The following is a 16,530-nucleotide window of genomic DNA, read 5'->3' on the forward strand; positions in this document are numbered from 1 at the left end:
AAAGCAAAAGTTCTCTTTCTCCCTCCAAAATGTTCTCTGTCCGTTGATCCTCCTCTGCTTCCGCCGCCGTCTGCTCCTGTGTGTAGAGATGGGTGTGGTTTCCTCGTCGGTGAGTTGGTTTCTCAGAGTCTTTTCTCACCGTTCCCCCACCCCAGCTTATATCCCAAACCTAGAGCCTTCTGCGTGATGTCATCAAAAATGACATCATCAAATCCTTTCCTCCAATCCCAGGCCTGCTACGTTTGGATTTGAAACAGGGGGTTGTCCTTACACAGCCAACTGAACCTTCCTTTGTTCTACAGTCAAAGAACAGCCACCATCTAACAACCTAATTTCATTTCATACTATATATATTTGAATTACCCTTAATTACATGAACCCAGAGATATCATACTTAAACACATTATCTTGTACACATTCTGTTATCATTAAGACTAGTTTCACCTTAAGTGAAACTAATCTTCTTCTACAAGGGATTTAAATCTGTACCACAAAGTCTGCTGACTTTCAATGAATTGCTACCAGGTCTAATCATTCTTTTAGCTTACATCAATATCTTCTATACAGTTTCATTAATAATATGCTTTTATACAGTTTATACTTTAGCGTTCATTAATAATATGTTTTTATACAGTGTAGTATGAATTCAGAATTATTACCACAATGTAAACAGGCCTAATTGTACTTCATATCAAACTAATCTAAGTGTGTTACCAGACATTTGAAGATGTACTTAGTATTAGCAAGCCAGGTGGTCACATGTGTTCCTTACTTATTTCTTACTCTGTGATTCCCAGCCATAAACCTGGCCTACATTATATCATTAGATTCAAGATTATGTCCTCAATAAAACAGGGTTTTCTATAGTTCATATTAAATTAATTTAATCATACTAATAGTCATTACAGAGAATGGAGACGTTTGCCCCTCCCCTGCCAGCTGCAGTAACCCTGAGGCATAAGGTGTCAGCTTCCTGTTCCTATAATCAGTCACAGAACCCGTTTAACAACCTTTGATCTATTGTTTCTTCAGCTGCCAGGGCCTATATGCAAACGACCTCCTGTGGTGCTTCCCCCGTCTGTTACAATACACACACAATCTTGACATGCTTCTACTAAAACACATTAGTTTGATCTGAACCACCAGTTATGATCTATGTTCATTAAAAACTACCACACTAACCTGCTACATGAACCTGTATTCATACGTTAGTTATGACTGGGACTAAACTAACCTGCTACATCAACCTGTATTCATACGTTATGACTGGGACTAAACGGACCTGCTACATCAACCTGTATTCATACGTTAGTTATGACTGGGACTAACTAACCTGCTACATCAACCTGTATTCATACGTTAGTTATGACTGGGAGTCTGGGACTAACTAACCTGCCTACATCAACCTGTATTCATACGTTAGTTATGAACATTCCCGTCTTTGCCTCAAGCAGCAACATGCTCATGCCTAAAGGCTGATCATAGGAAACATTTGTATTCATGTATTAATTTCTGTGCCTCTCTGTGGTCATGTTGAATCACGATTTATTTTGATTAATGCATTTTAAGGTTTTGTAAACGTGTATTTAATAAAACACACACATACATACACACACTGCATGCCAATTAAAGACCTCTGAACAGGTCTTGCATTATTATATTATTATTATTATTATTATTATTATTATTATTATTATTATTATTATTATTATTATTATTATTATTATTATACACTTTTTACTTTTATCTAGTAAAGTCTAGTTTAGTAGATTTCTACACCAGTGTACTTTCATCAAGGTAACACTACTTTTACTTGGGTAGGATATTTGTGTACTCTTTCCACATCTGGTTAGCAGTAACATTTGCTGACACAGTTATAATCTTTGGGAGCAATAAAATGCATTATCAAAATAAAACATGATTCAACATGACCACAGAGAGGCACAGAAATGAATACATGAATACAAATGTTTCCCATGATCAGCCTACCAAAAATTAGAGCTGCGTCAGCAAATGTTACTGCTAACCAGAGATGGAAAGAGTACACAAATATCCTACCATAGTAAAAGTACTGTTACCTTGATGAAAGTACAAGTACACGGTCCTGGTCCTGAACTGACCAGTACAAACGTACAAGTACAAATGTTAGCTAATGCTAGCTAATACAATGGACACTTTCTGATGACATCATTAATGGAGGCAGGCAGCCACACATTAAAGGAAATTCCATTCCATTAAACTCATTTACCAGATTGAGGCATAACTGATTAATTATTTCTACATGGCCAAAGTGATCTCTGCTCAGAGATATTGGCAGTGGAAGGTGATCATTTGGTAGAGCTATATGTCATGATGACACATAGCTCTACCCTCACTCAATTTAGAAGAATTACAACAAGCGGGTCATTTGAATTTCATGATACCTCCATTATCTCTCTTGATCAGCTTCTCTATTTCTTGCCAGGTAAGGAGTAACCAGAAGTAGACGCTCAGCCCCTCCCCTCCGTGTGTAACTGCCCTTTCACCTCAGCATAGTCCTTTGTAAAGCAGGAAGCTGGAGCATGTGCAGTAGTTTAGGGTTAAATCTCTGGCCTGATGACATGTACAGAGCTGACTGTGAGGTCATTGTAATCTGTAGTAGCAACTTCTCTATAAACACAAACAAAGAGAGACCCAGGGCAGAATCAACAAAGAATGGATTGCGCGGTGCTAATTGCACCCTTAAAGGTCCCATATCTTATAAATGGCCTTTTCCAGTGTTTTTTGCATTGTTTTCTAGCAATGTGGAGTTGTACCAACACTGACTAGATGTGAAATATCTAGCTAGTCCCGTTTCTTCAGTTCAGCTCAGACAAGAACCTCCCCCACTGAACCAAGCCATTCAGAATTGACTCGCTCACTGACGTAAGTAGGTGCTGCTGATCTGCATATCTCAGCCCCCTCTGTGGTTGTAGCCACCGCCCACAATCAACCATTATTTAGTGCAGACCGCAAGGAAGTGCAGTGAGTTAGCCTAACGTAAAAAGTATGAGCAAAACATGCAGGACATGTGCTGTTCCTGGCTTCCAAGCTGCTAATACGTCTTTGCACACTTTTCCTGATGATCATGCTTCGCCAGCAATGGGCCAAGTTAGGTTTTGGAGACCCTCCAACTGCTGTCCCAACTTGTCATACTTGGGTGTGTGTACCGCACATTTTTGCAACGACGACGTTGAGAATCAAGCACTTTATAATGCTGGGGTGGTTTCCAAGCTGTTTCTAAAGAAGGGAGCTGTACCAAGTCTTCAGGACCCGACAGAATCGTATGGCATGGGTGCCTGCTTCGGTGTCTCTATGTAGACCTGCTTGTGTGTATTGTGAATGAATGTTCCTTGTGTGTGTTTGGGGGGGGGGGGGGGGATATTTTTATATAATAATAATAATAATAATAATAATAATAATAATAATAATAATAATAATAATAATAATAATAATAATAATAATAATAATAATAATAATAATAATAATAATAATAATAATAATAATAATAATAATAATAATAATAATAATAATAATAATAATAATAATAATAATAATAATAATAATAATAATAATAATAATAATAATAATAATAATAATAATAATAACTTTGTTTTATATAGCGCCTTTCATAAGACCCAAGGTCGCTTTACATAGGGGGGGGGGGGGGGGGGAGAGATGACAAATTAACAAACATAGTGGACAGACACAACATCTACATATACATATAGAGTGAGAAATTAGGGGTTAAAGGCCAAGTTGAAAAGGTGGGTTTTGAGCAGTTCAGAGTCCAGAGTTGTACAGCACAGTGTGACTTTACAGCTGCATTATTCCTTCATGCACAACACAGTATTCAAATGCATTATACAGCAGCTGTGATTTTCTGATACGTATCAAATTTGTATATAGAAATAATTACTTGTTTATGCCCCTGATTGGCAGACGCCCATAATCTGCCCTGTATATATTATTTGCATTTTGTAGCAAATATGGGTTGAGGCTAGGGATGCTCGATATTGGCTTTTTTACCGATACCGATATACCGATATTGTCCAACTCTTAATTTCCGATACCGATATCAACCGATATCAACCGATACCGATATATGCAGGGTTCCCCCCCCCCCCCAAAATGGAATAATTTCAGGTAATTAATATTACATATCTCTTGTTGTGGAATTAACACAACATTATACATATTTTTGACAATAAATTAAATCAGAATTTGTTCTTACTTGTTTGCCTGGGTAAATAAAGGCTATAGAAATGTAAAAAAAATTGAAATAATTCTTTTATTTTATTTTTTTAAAACCAATACCAGTATTTTCCGATATCACATTTGAATGCCGATATCGGCCGATAATATCGGTAGGCCGATAATATCGGACATCCCTAGTTGAGGCAGACCGGTTCCAACCCTGGGTGGTCCACCATGCACACTCACAGGTGGTCCTGGTGCTTGTTAGCCAGATTCATGTTTTTGTAACATTGACAGGGACGTTGGAAGGGGGGGTGCGGGGGGGGGGGGGGGGGGGGGGGGCTGCAGCACCCCCTCTCAATTATTGCAAAAGAAAAAAATAATTATGTTTTTTTTATGACAGTATTTATATATTTGTATATACTGTAACTGTATAACTGTAACACTGTATATTGTAAGTTTATCCTGCTCAAAGCACTTCACCATTTTAATATTGTGTGTATTGAGCCGTACTGTATTGTAGCCATTCTCCAATCTGTTAAATAAAGTTTTCATTCATTCATTACACTACTGTATGTACACAATCATACGTGTAAAACCGAGTAGATTTTCGAGTGATGACAGACTGTCACAGACTGATTGAATGACAGGTGAAACAACTAATTGTATTCACCTCCCGTTTCCCGCCCTTCCCACGCGCCACGAACCATTGAGCTACTGTGATACAGTGCTTGCGCAGTCAGTCGATTTGAGCTAGTAGTCAGACTTTGCTAGCACAGAATGTCTCACTCGCAGAAAAGAAAAATATCAGATTTATTTTCTAAACGTCCCGCCGGTCCCAGTGACAGTCCCACTAAATCTGATAAACGTCAGAGAGAGACAGAGACGACAGGTTCAGCCTCAGCATCAGGTATTGAAGAGTTAACTGAGTCTGTTCCCCTATACCCCCCTCGGGCGCCAGGGGCTTCCACTGAGGGGTGATGCAAATAGGGATGGGGTGTTATGGCAGCTCATGATGGAAAGAGTGCGCACCGAGTTTGATCCCGAGTTGAAGAATTGGCTCCAAAAGAGAGACAACTGGATGTCCAACAACATCCAAAACGAAATCTTACAGCTGTTTGCCCATGATATTCAGCGACAAATTAGAGGCAAAGCATCCAAAAGCCCATTCTTTGGCTTGAGCGCTGACGGAACCACTGATGTCACTCACTGGAAAAGAACAATTCTCGTGTAATATACAGTTCGCCGATGACAACTTGGAAGCTCAGAACTTCTTTTGGGGTTTTTACAATGCCCGGCCCAGACACAACAGCCGAGACGCTGTTTTTGTGTATAAAATACTTTTACGCCTCGACCTGCCCATGGAGAGGCTGATAGGATACTGTTTTGACGGGGCCAGCAACATGTCTGGGGGGTACAGGCTAGACCAGGGGTTCCCAAACTTTTCAGGCCGCGACCCTAAAAAAACGGTGTCAGAGAGCCGCGACCCCCACTATTATAGGAGGTAAAAAAAATATTTTAAATGGAAATGTATGGTTGAAACATGCAAACGTTCAAACGCACACACACTAATAAGCATTGGAGGCTTTTAACCAGGGCCGGACTGGGGAAATCATTCAGGCCAGGAAATATAGCCCCAGTCAGGCCTTTTTAAGCAGGGGGTCTGGGGGTCCCCCACCAGGATTTTTTTTTTGTTACAAAGACTTCATTTCCTGCATTCTGGTGCAGGCATTTTTTTTATTTGTACCCTTTAAATGCCAGTGTTTGTGATGGCATCACAAATTATTGTTAAAAAACAGGCTAGCATATGTATGATTAGCAACAACACAGATTTGTATGGATTTTCAGTTTTTTGTAATTGATAAATACAATATTTTATTCAACTTCAGCCCTGATCATAACACCACATATTCTTTTTATAATTCTAACCCTTTAAATGCCAGTGTGTGTGATGGCATATATTTGCAATATATCAAATGCAAAGTACATTTTTCTGGGGGGGATTATTACAGGCTAGCATGTGTCAATGATTAGCAGTTTTTCGTAAGGATCCCGTCTCCACCAATCACATGCGGCTCCCTTTGTGTGTGTGTGTGAGAGCAAGAGAGAGAGAGAGATAGTTCTCCAACTTGTGTGAGTTGCAGTGATCTCCTGGTTGTTCCCCACCTAGGTTATCTAACTATTGCGCTGGTGCAACTAGAAACACTGGCCTGGCCTGCTTCTAAGTTCAGTGGCCTGACCGCCAAAAAAAAAAAAATTATCATCTGGCGACCCCCCAGCACCCCCTGCCGTTTTATAGTTCCAACCAGGCACGCGGGAACTATAAAACGGCAGGGGGTGCTGGGGGGTCAGGCCACTGAACTTAGAAGCAGGCCAGGCCAGTGTTTCTATTTGCACCAGCGCAATAGTTAGATAACCTAGGTGGGGAACAACCAGGAGATCACTGCAACTCACACAAGTTGGAGAACTATCTCTCTCTCTCTCTCTCTTGCTCTCACACACACACACAAAGGGAGCCGCATGTGATTGGTGGAGGCGGGATCCTTACGAAAAACTGCTAATCATTGACACATGCTAGCCTGTAATAATCCCCCCCAGAAAAATGTACTTTGCATTTGATATATTGCAAATATATGCCATCACACACACTGGCATTTAAAGGGTTAGAATTATAAAATGAATATGTGGTGTTATGATCAGGGCTGAAGTTGAATAAAATATTGTATTTATCAATTACAAAAAACTGAAAATCCATAAAAATCTGTGTTGTTGCTAATCATACATATGCTAGCCTGTTTTTTAACAATAAGTTGTGATGCCATCACAAACACTGGCATTTAAAGGGTACAAATAAAAAAATGCCTGCACCAGAATGCAGGAAATTAAGTCTTTGTAACAAAGAAATTCCTGGTGGGGGACCCCCAGACCCCCTGCTTAAAAAGTGGCCTGACTGGGGCTATATTTCCTGGCCTGAATGATTTCCCCAGTCCGGCCCTGGTTAAAAGCCTCCAATGCTTATTAGTGTGTGTGCGTTTGAACGTTTGCATGTTTCAACCATACATTTCCATTTAAAATAATTTTTTTTACCTCCTATAATAGTGGGGGTCGCGGCTCTCTGACACCGTTTTTTTTGGGTCGCGGCCTGAAAGTTTGGGAACCCCTGGTCTAGCCTGTACCCCCCAGACATGTTGCTGGCCCCGTCAAAACAGTATCCTATCAGCCTCTCCATGGGCAGGTCGAGGCGTAAAAGTATTTTATACACAAAAACAGCGTCTCGGCTGTTGTGTCTGGGCCGGGCATTGTAAAAACCCCAAAAGAAGTTCTGAGCTTCCAAGTTGTCATCGGCTAACTGTATATTACACGAGAATTGTTCTTTTCCAGTGAGTGACATCAGTGGTTCCGTCAGCGCTCAAGCCAAATATTGGGCTTTTGGATGCTTTGCCTCTAATTTGTCGCTGAATATCATGGGCAAGCAGCTGTAAGATTTCGTTTTGGATGTTGTTGGACATCCAGTTGTCTCTCTTTTGGAGCCAATTCTTCAACTCGGGATCAGACTCGGTGCGCACTCTTTCCATCATGAGCTGCCATAACACCCCATCCCTATTTGCATCACCCCTCAGTGGAAGCCCCTGGCGCCCGAGGGGGGTATAGGGGAACAGACTCAGTTAACTCTTCAATACCTGATGCTGAGGCTGAACCTGTCGTCTCTGTCTCTCTCTGACGTTTATCAGATTTAGTGGGACTGTCACTGGGACCGGCGGGACGTTTAGAAAATAAATCTGATATTTTTCTTTTCTGCGAGTGAGACATTCTGTGCTAGCAAAGTCTGACTACTAGCTCAAATCGACTGACTGTGCAAGCACTGTATCACAGTAGCTCAGTGGTTCGTGGCGCGTGGGAAGGGCGGGAGACAGGAGGTGAATACAATTAGTTGTTTCACCTGTCATTCAATCAGTCTGTGACAGTCTGTCATCACTCGAAAATCTACTCGGTTTTACACGTATGATTGTGTACATACAGTAGTGTAATGAATGAATGAAAACTTTATTTAACAGATTGGAGAATGGCTACAATACAGTACGGCTCAATACACACAATATTAAAATGGTGACGTGCTTTGAGCAGGATAAACTTACAATATACAGTGTTACAGTTATACAGTTACAGTATATACAAATATATAAATACTGTCATAAAAAAAAAATATATATATATATATATATATATATATATATATATATATATATATATATATATATATATATATATTTTTTTTTTTTTTTTTTTGCAATAATTGAGAGGGGGTGCTGCAGCACCCCCCGCACCCCCCCTTCCCGGTTCCAACGTGCCTAAACATTGATGACAGTTAACCTACTACCTCTGTAACTGAGGGGTACAATTCCCTGACTGTATTGTTAGATATGGTATTTAATACCACTACCTCTTGTACTTTAACTTCTGGCCATCCAGTACATGATATAAATATGATGAACACTTTCCCACCTGATGAAACGAAGTCCACACAAATGTACAAATCGAATATTTAATATAGCAAAAGGTATATACAACGTTCACTTGTTTACACTTATGATTTGAAATGCACTTGTATGGCAAATGAGTATTCGTAGGTAAATCAACGTTGAATGTCCAATCTCTGGTTACGCAGGGAGTAAGTATACAACCCGGTTCTCTAGGAAACTATAGCGATGGTACTTAAATGATTATAGCTGGATACACTAAGGGGGGGGGGGGTCCCGCTGGTTGTAAGACAGTAGGAGGGGGGGGGTTAGAGAAGCCGCTGGCGGTATCCCATCTGGCCGACGATTTCTTGGGAGAATTCAAAGTCTTGAACACGGTGCCCACAGAACCTCGGTCCGCAGACGAATACAGCTGGACCCTCTGGTGGACGGTAGCTGCCGGTCCACAACGGAGAGACGTGAGGCGACCTCACTGGTGTAGAGCGCCGTCTCACCTGGAGTCCTCTCCGGGGGGTAGTTCCAACACTCCGCAGTGTTGGCCGTTATCCATGGAATAATCAAAGCACCCAAAGCATAATCCAAGCCGTGGAAGGCTCGCCGTCGTCCGGGTAGAGTAATCCAATATACAGGTCCAGTCGCCCTGGCCCGGAGCTCCTCGGATGCAAGCACCACTAGTGGTCTGCCCAGCCTGGTTAAGCGTCCAGATAACGTCAGGAACGATGGGGGTACTGATAACTTTATAACTCTAACCGAACGATGCACCATACATAAATAGACTATTATTAGCTTAATAGAATACGTCCAACTCGACGGTATAGTGCCAAACTATGACTATTCAAATATTAATCCACACGATATCTCAATGCCTATTCTGAGGCCAAGTAGGCCTTACTACACCACACGTGCGTCGTGGGTGAGGCTTCGCGTCTGTTACTCTGTTGGAGGGTAAAGAACTGGACTAAAAAAAAGTTCTACTTTACTTGCGCCATATATATATGCGCTATGAACAAATAGTACCATTCGTATTTCACCAGACGTATTCCTACGCGGAACCGGGGCTTGCCACGACATGTTGGGCGGCACGATTGAACTTGAACCTAGGGGTATGGCTGATGGCGCCAGGTTCTCGTCCAATGGTAGAATGAAACTATTATGGGCTGTTTAGTAGACTAAAGGGATATTCAGTGCATATTGTACAAGGAATATACAGGGGATATCAAACGATATACAAATACTATTAAATATATATATATAAATAAATATATATATTCGGTTTAATCTGATCCTTCACAACAGCCGCCCCCTAATTAGTCCCACCTAATTAGCTAAGCAGAGACAGATTAACCGCACTGTCTACCACTCAAGGTCCGCTGTAAGGGTCAGTCAACTCACAAAGTCATGGGGTCATGGTCATCATCGATAATATCTGGGAGTCGGGGCAGTTCTATTAGCCTCGCCACGGGTCGTGTGTAAGTGCGCCCTTGGACGAGTACTTCAGCTGCTCGGACCTTGCCATCGGCACCGGTGATCACTTTGCTTACGCGGCCAGCCGGCCACATAGCTCTGGGTAGTGACTGGTCGATAATCATGACGACTGTTCCTTCTGTCAAATTGTCTCTCTCCTTTTCCCACTTCTGGCGGGTCTGTAGAGACGGTAGGTAGTGGAGTAGGAAGCTGCTCCAAAACTTGTCAGCTAGCACTTGACTGTACCTCCACATTCTTCGGCCGTTTGCTTCTTCAGGCCTGTACATTGTCTGGGGTAGCGCGGGGTCCAGCCGCCCCATTAAGAGTGTGTTGGGGGTGACTGGGTCGACATCTGCTACATCACTGGAGACGTAACTGAGGGGCTTTGAGTTCAATACTCCCTCGATCTCCGTGAGGACTGTCATTAGGACTTCCTCCGCCACAGTCTGGGCCCCAAGCACGGCGTACAGGGCTGTCTTTATAGAACGTACTTCTCGTTCCCAGGTTCCACCGAAGTGGGGTGCGTTCGGGGGATTAAACTGGAAGTCAATCTGGGATGGAGCGAGGTGGGTCTTAAGTTCTGGGCCCATAGCTTGGAAGCTCTCTCTCAGCTCTCTTTCTCCGCCTTTGAAGTTTGTCCCGTGATCAGACAACAATGTAGACGGTTTTCCTTTCCGTGATGTGAATCTTCGGAAGGCCATAAGGAATGAGTCTGTGCTCATGGTCGGAAGGAGCTCGATATGTATCGCTCTGGTGGTCATGCATTTGAATACAATACCCCACCGCTTCTCGGTTCCTCTTCCTCTCTTTATATACAACGGGCCAAAGCAGTCCATGCCTGTGGAGTGGAATGGCTTGTCGCCGAGTCGGAGGCGACAGGGAGGTATGTCAGCCATCCGTGGTATGCTGGGCTGCGCGCGCCACTTACGGCAGTCTAGACAGGTTCGCTGGAAGCGCCGCACTGCTTCTCTCCCTTGCAGCATCCAATAACGACGTCTGATCTCCGCGAAGACTCTCTCTGCTCCTGCGTGGTGTACATCCTCGTCGTATTTCTTTATGATCAGCTCTGTGACCTTGTGTCGGCTGTTCAAGACTATCGGGTACTTAATGTCGTCCGGTAGATCGGGGGCTCTCCGCAGGCGACCACCCACTCTGATGAGGTTATGGGCGTCACTCTCGGGTGCCAGGTGGAGCAGTCTGCTGTCTGATGGGACGGGGTTTCCTCCCTGTAGACAGTCTAGCTCATCGGGGAACGAGTCTCTCTGGGCTCGTTGTAGTAGAAGAAGTTCTGCTTCTTCGTAGTCAGCTGCTGACATGTCAGTGGTGGACTGAATCTCTGGGTGGTGCCACAGGAATGTCCTCTGCTGCGCACTCTCTAGGGTAATGCAGTCATCTATGTTGGGGTCTGTGGAGGCGACTGTGCTCAGTCCACAGAACATAGGTTTCTTGTTCTCAGCCTCTTCGTTACTTGCTTCCCGTGGGGTGGGCGTAGGCCACTCTCCTTCCGGCAGCTTGAGGAATTCTGGTCCGTCACTGTAGATGTTGCGACGGGTGAGGTCATCCAGAGACATTCCCCGGGTGATGACGTCAGCTGGGTTGTGTTTGGTGTCCACATACCGCCAGCTCGCTGCTTCTGTTAACTCTTGAATCTCTGTGACTCTGACTCCCACGAAGACTTTGTATCTGCATGAATCAGACTTGATCCATGTGAGTACTGTCGTGGAATCTGACCACAAGATTGTTCTGTGCACCGGAATGGTGAGTTCACGTTGGATTAACGTGGCTAGATGCGCTCCTGCTAGGGCTGCGCAGAGCTCTAGACGTGGGATAGATTGTTGCTTACGTGGGGCTATTCTTGAGCGGGCCAGGATGAAAGCAGTGTGTATCTTTCCTCCCTTCTCTTGGGCACGCAAGTAGGCCACCGATCCATAGGCTACTTCGGAGGCGTCGCTGAAGACGTGTAGATCAATCTCGCATGTCTCTGGCCTCACTGTGGATGGGAAGTAGCTGCGGCGTATATTGACACCTGGGAGTGAGCGGAGTTCCGTCTCCCACTCTCTCCATGTTGAGGCAAGGTGTGCGGGTATTGGGTCGTCCCAGCCCTGGTCCTTGTCCCATAGTGCTCGTACAATCATCTTTGCCCTGGTGGTGTAAGGTAGAATACATCCCAACGGGTCATATTGTCTGGCGAGTGTTCTGTACACACTCCGTCTGGTGGTCGGTATCGCCGTCGACCTTCCCTGCTCTGGAGCCAAGGGTTTGTGTCTATAGTGGAGCGAGTCTGTTTTGAAGCGCCAGACTAGTCCTAGTGTCATTTCTTGGGCTTCTCCTGGGATGGTCGCCATCCAGGTCTCGCTGCTGGCAGCCTTGTCCGCGGGGGAGAGGCTGCGCAATACGTGCGGGTCACTGCTGGCCCACTGCCTGAGATCAAAGCCGCCTTTGATCAGGGAGGCGCGTAACTTGATTAGGAGAGCCTCGGCTTCTTCTTGAGTCGAAACGCTTTGTAAACAGTTGTCCACGTAGAAACTGTTCTTCACACTGTGTCGGACCTCTTCATCTGCTGTTGGGTCCTCTGCGACGTGTTTCTGTAGTGCAAATGTAGCACAGCACGGGCTGCATGTGGTTCCGAAGGGGAGTACTTCCCACTGGTAGATGGCTGGGTTCTCATCTCCGGTCCTCTCTCTCCATAGGAACCGCAGCAGGGGCTTGTCCTCCTCTACTAGTCTCACCTGCAGGAACATCCCTTTGATATCCCCGCTGATAGCCACCTTGTCCTGGCGGAAGCGCAGTAGCACGCCTAGTAGGGAGGGGCCGAGTGTGGGGCCGGGCAAGAGCTCTTTATTCAGATTTTGGGATCCGATCTGGTAGCTGCAGTTAAACACAATGCGATCCTTGCCGTTGTGATGGACCTTGTGATGCGGCACGTACCATGATTCGGTCGTCTGATCGGCCTCTTTAATGTCAATCTTTGTTACGTGTCCCGCTGTGATTAGCTTCTCAATCTCAGCGCGGTACACACGCTCTTGAGCGGGGTCTTTGGCTAGGCGCCGCTCTGTGTTCAATAGATAGCGCTCCGTGGCGTCTTTCTTTGCGTGAAAGGTGGGCATTCCCTCTCGCCTCAGGAGTGGAGTTGCGTATCTCATCACTCCGCCGACTGTGACTCTCTTTGTCCCCTGCTCGAGTAGGTTGATGGCGTAAATGTCTTCTTTAGAACGAATATCTTTCTTTTCGTTCTTAAAGGGCATTGTCTCTAGTGTCCATAGCCTCTCAACATGCTGCAGGAGAGTGGTGTCTTCTTCTGTCGTTCTGGAGTGGAGGCAGCTAGTGGCTGCTGTTCGGTTGAGAGATTTAGCGAGGGGGCCTTGTAGGGTCCACCCTAGGCGGGTCTCGACTGCTGCAGGACAGCCTCGGGGTCCTGTATGGACCCGGTCAATCGGGACTATGAGTTCTGCATGGTCGGAGCCTATCAGCAGGGTCGGGGTAGCGCCGTCTATGAGCGGGATAGGTAATTGACGCAGGTGCACATATTTATCCATCAATTTGGCGATGGGGTAGGTGTACTGCGATAGTCCTATTTCTTGGCTGGTGAAAGCATTTGTAATCTTATACCGTCGCTCTGGCTGCCCGCTTGCTGCGATAGTGAAGGAGACATTCTCGCCCTTTATCGTCTTTAAATCTCTTCTTATTGTCCGAATCGTCATTTCGTTCTTGCTCCCCCGCAGTCCCAGCTGGGCCGCAGCGGACACGAGCAGAAGGGTCTTCTCTGACCCGTCATCAAGGACGGCGTAAGTGTCCATGACTTTATCTTGGTAGCTCAATGTCACACGGACTACCTTTAAGAGCACTTGGGCGCCGCTGCTGCTGGCGGGGTCAATGTACATGACACTTGCCTTGGTGCCGCTCGAAGGTGCAGGTGGAGGCCGTTTTCTGTTACTTTCGTGTAGTATATCTAGATGGGCTCCGTCGCACCGACTGCACCTTTTCTTTAGGCGGCATTCGGCTGCCATGTGTGGCCGCGCACATCGGTAACAGCGCCTGTTGGACTTTATCCATTGACTCACTTCTTCTGCATTCATCTTTGTGAATAGGTCACATTGTGACAGCCAGTGTTCTTTCTCACAGTAGGGACACGCTATCTTCCACTTCTCTTTTCTCGAGGGGGTGCTGTGACTCCTACTGCTCGGTACTGACTCTGATTGGTGCATGACAGTCACCGATCTTCTTCCATCATTTATTCTCCTGGGTCCCTCTCTGGAGCTGGGCGTGCTCCGCCCGAACGTATCCAGTCGTAAGCTGCTGACTTCTCTCGCCAGAAAGTCGGCTAGATCAAGGAGGGATGGTTCGGGGCCGTTGGGATCCCGGTAGTCTCTCTGCCGCCTAAAACGCTCTTGTCTTGCGGGTGGCAGCTTCTCCAAAATCCTCTCGACGTTAGAGTTGGCGTATAGCTCGTGCATGCCCTTTTCCCGTTGCGCTCCCAGCATCCCTACCAGGGACTGCACTTTGATTGACAGGTCGTCTAATGAGCGATTGTCTGTTGCTGGGGGTAGGCGATCAATATGCCTTATCTCTTGGATTACGTAATCCCATATACGTCCATATCTCTGGTCCAGCGCCGCTAGGGCCGCTGTGTATGGTGTCGAAGAGGTGGCATAGGCCAGCGCTATATTGTGCGCTCGCGGTACTTTCAGGTGCTTCAGTAATATTGCATACTTGTGACGTTCATCAGCGACATCCACCATCATTGTCTCTAGGCACATCCGGAGCTCCGTGTACTGTGCTCGACTCTCATAGGCGAAGTCTGGAAACGACGGCGTGGCAATGTATGACGCCGTGGATGGCTGATACATCGGCGAGCGTTGGGGGAGAGACCTCCTGGGCGAGTCCCCTCTTGCGCCTCGCTGTGGGCTGGTACTGACAGGGTACCATGGCCCGCTGGTCCAGGTGCTATTCCTCGGGGCTGGTCGTGCGTCGTGCTCACCCGTAAATAGAGTCGGGGGTCTGTAGCGCAGCGCCGCGGGGGTATAGCCTGGGCTGTACTGGACCTCCTGGTCCGGTGGAGTACTGTGCTGTCGTCGGGCTTGGTTCTCCTCCTCTCCCTCTTCTTCCTCTATCAGATCTTCCAGATCCTGTAATCGTTTATTTAGCTTCTCCGCAGTGTATGCCGCTCCTTCCTTGTAGCTGGGTCTCGCTTGGACCGGTCTGGGAAGGGGGTCTGCGGGGGGTATAGGCTCGGTCTGTTGGTCAAGTTCAGGGTCGCTTGCTCGTTGAGGAGACGCTGCCCTTGACTGTTGTCTCGACGAGTTCCTTGAACCCCTGGCGGAGGGAGAGGGTGTTGCCTTGCGGATCAGCTGCTCCATTAGCTGCGCTTGTAACTTGTCGCGCTCGACTTCGCGCTTGGTGAGATCTGCTTCTCTTTGGGCACCGGCAGCGGCGCGCTGGGCGTCGGCCCGGTCTCTTGCCATATTCTCTTCCGTCTGAAGGCGTCTCATCTCCAGGCGTGTGCGCTCTTCTTCGCTCCGTTGTTGCGCTTGGAGTTGTTCGCGCTCGCTAAGCGCCTGTGCTTGGAGACGATCGCGTTCACCCTGAAGTCGATCGCGTTCGGTAGAGGCTGTCAGGCTGACGAGGAACGCCTGTTGTAGCATCCTCTCCGCTTCGCTGGGGGAAGGCGGTTGTGGAGGTGAGCCGCTCCTGCGTGAGCCGCTCCTGGGGGTACTCGTTGGGGAGTCCTGGAGCTCTATTTCCTCGGCGCTCTCCTCCCCTTCTTCCGTGCAGAGTTCTCTCTCTGTAGGGTTGTCTTCCTCCCGGGGCTGGTTGGGGACTACTTCTTCGGTAGTGGCGGGGGGTAAAGGCATGTCCGCTCCCTTCTGGTCCCCACCGTGAGCTTGGTCAGTTACATTAGGACCTACTAGGGTCTCTGTGGTCGGGGAAACCTGGTCGTTAAGGTCAGACATAATTTTACTTTCTACTTTTACCGCGTTTACCGTTTGTCGAAGGCTAGGTAGTTGACTGACAGTGTAATCCTCTAAGTACTGAGGTGGCTGTCGTCTGCGCCGCGGGCGCTCTAGGTTAGGAGGACCGTTTCGTGGAGTGTTCATCATAGGCCATTTCAATATTAATAACACTATATTAATATTACACTAGTTACCATCCGGCTCGAAGGACCAATTGTAACTGAGGGGTACAATTCCCTGACTGTATTGTTAGATATGGTATTTAATACCACTACCTCTTGTACTTTAACTTCTGGCCATCCAGTACATGATATAAATATGATGAACACTTTCCCACCTGATGAAACGAAGTCCACACAAATGTACAAATCGAATATTTAATATAGCAAAAGGTATATACAACGTTCACTTGTTTACACTTA

The 16,530-nt window shown here is 46.1% G+C and overlaps 1 protein-coding gene across 4 annotated transcripts in view; it reads left to right on the forward strand.

The window, feature by feature from the left end:
• hapln2 (hyaluronan and proteoglycan link protein 2) overlaps nucleotides 1-16,530 on the forward strand; it is a 79,422-nt gene that overhangs the window by 30,756 nt on the left and 32,136 nt on the right. The gene's annotated exons all lie outside the window — the stretch shown is intronic.

Source organism: Notolepis coatsorum (assembly GCF_963971535.1).
Source record: "Notolepis coatsorum genome assembly, chromosome: 19".
NCBI classification, from domain to species: Eukaryota; Metazoa; Chordata; class Actinopteri; order Aulopiformes; family Paralepididae; genus Notolepis; species Notolepis coatsorum.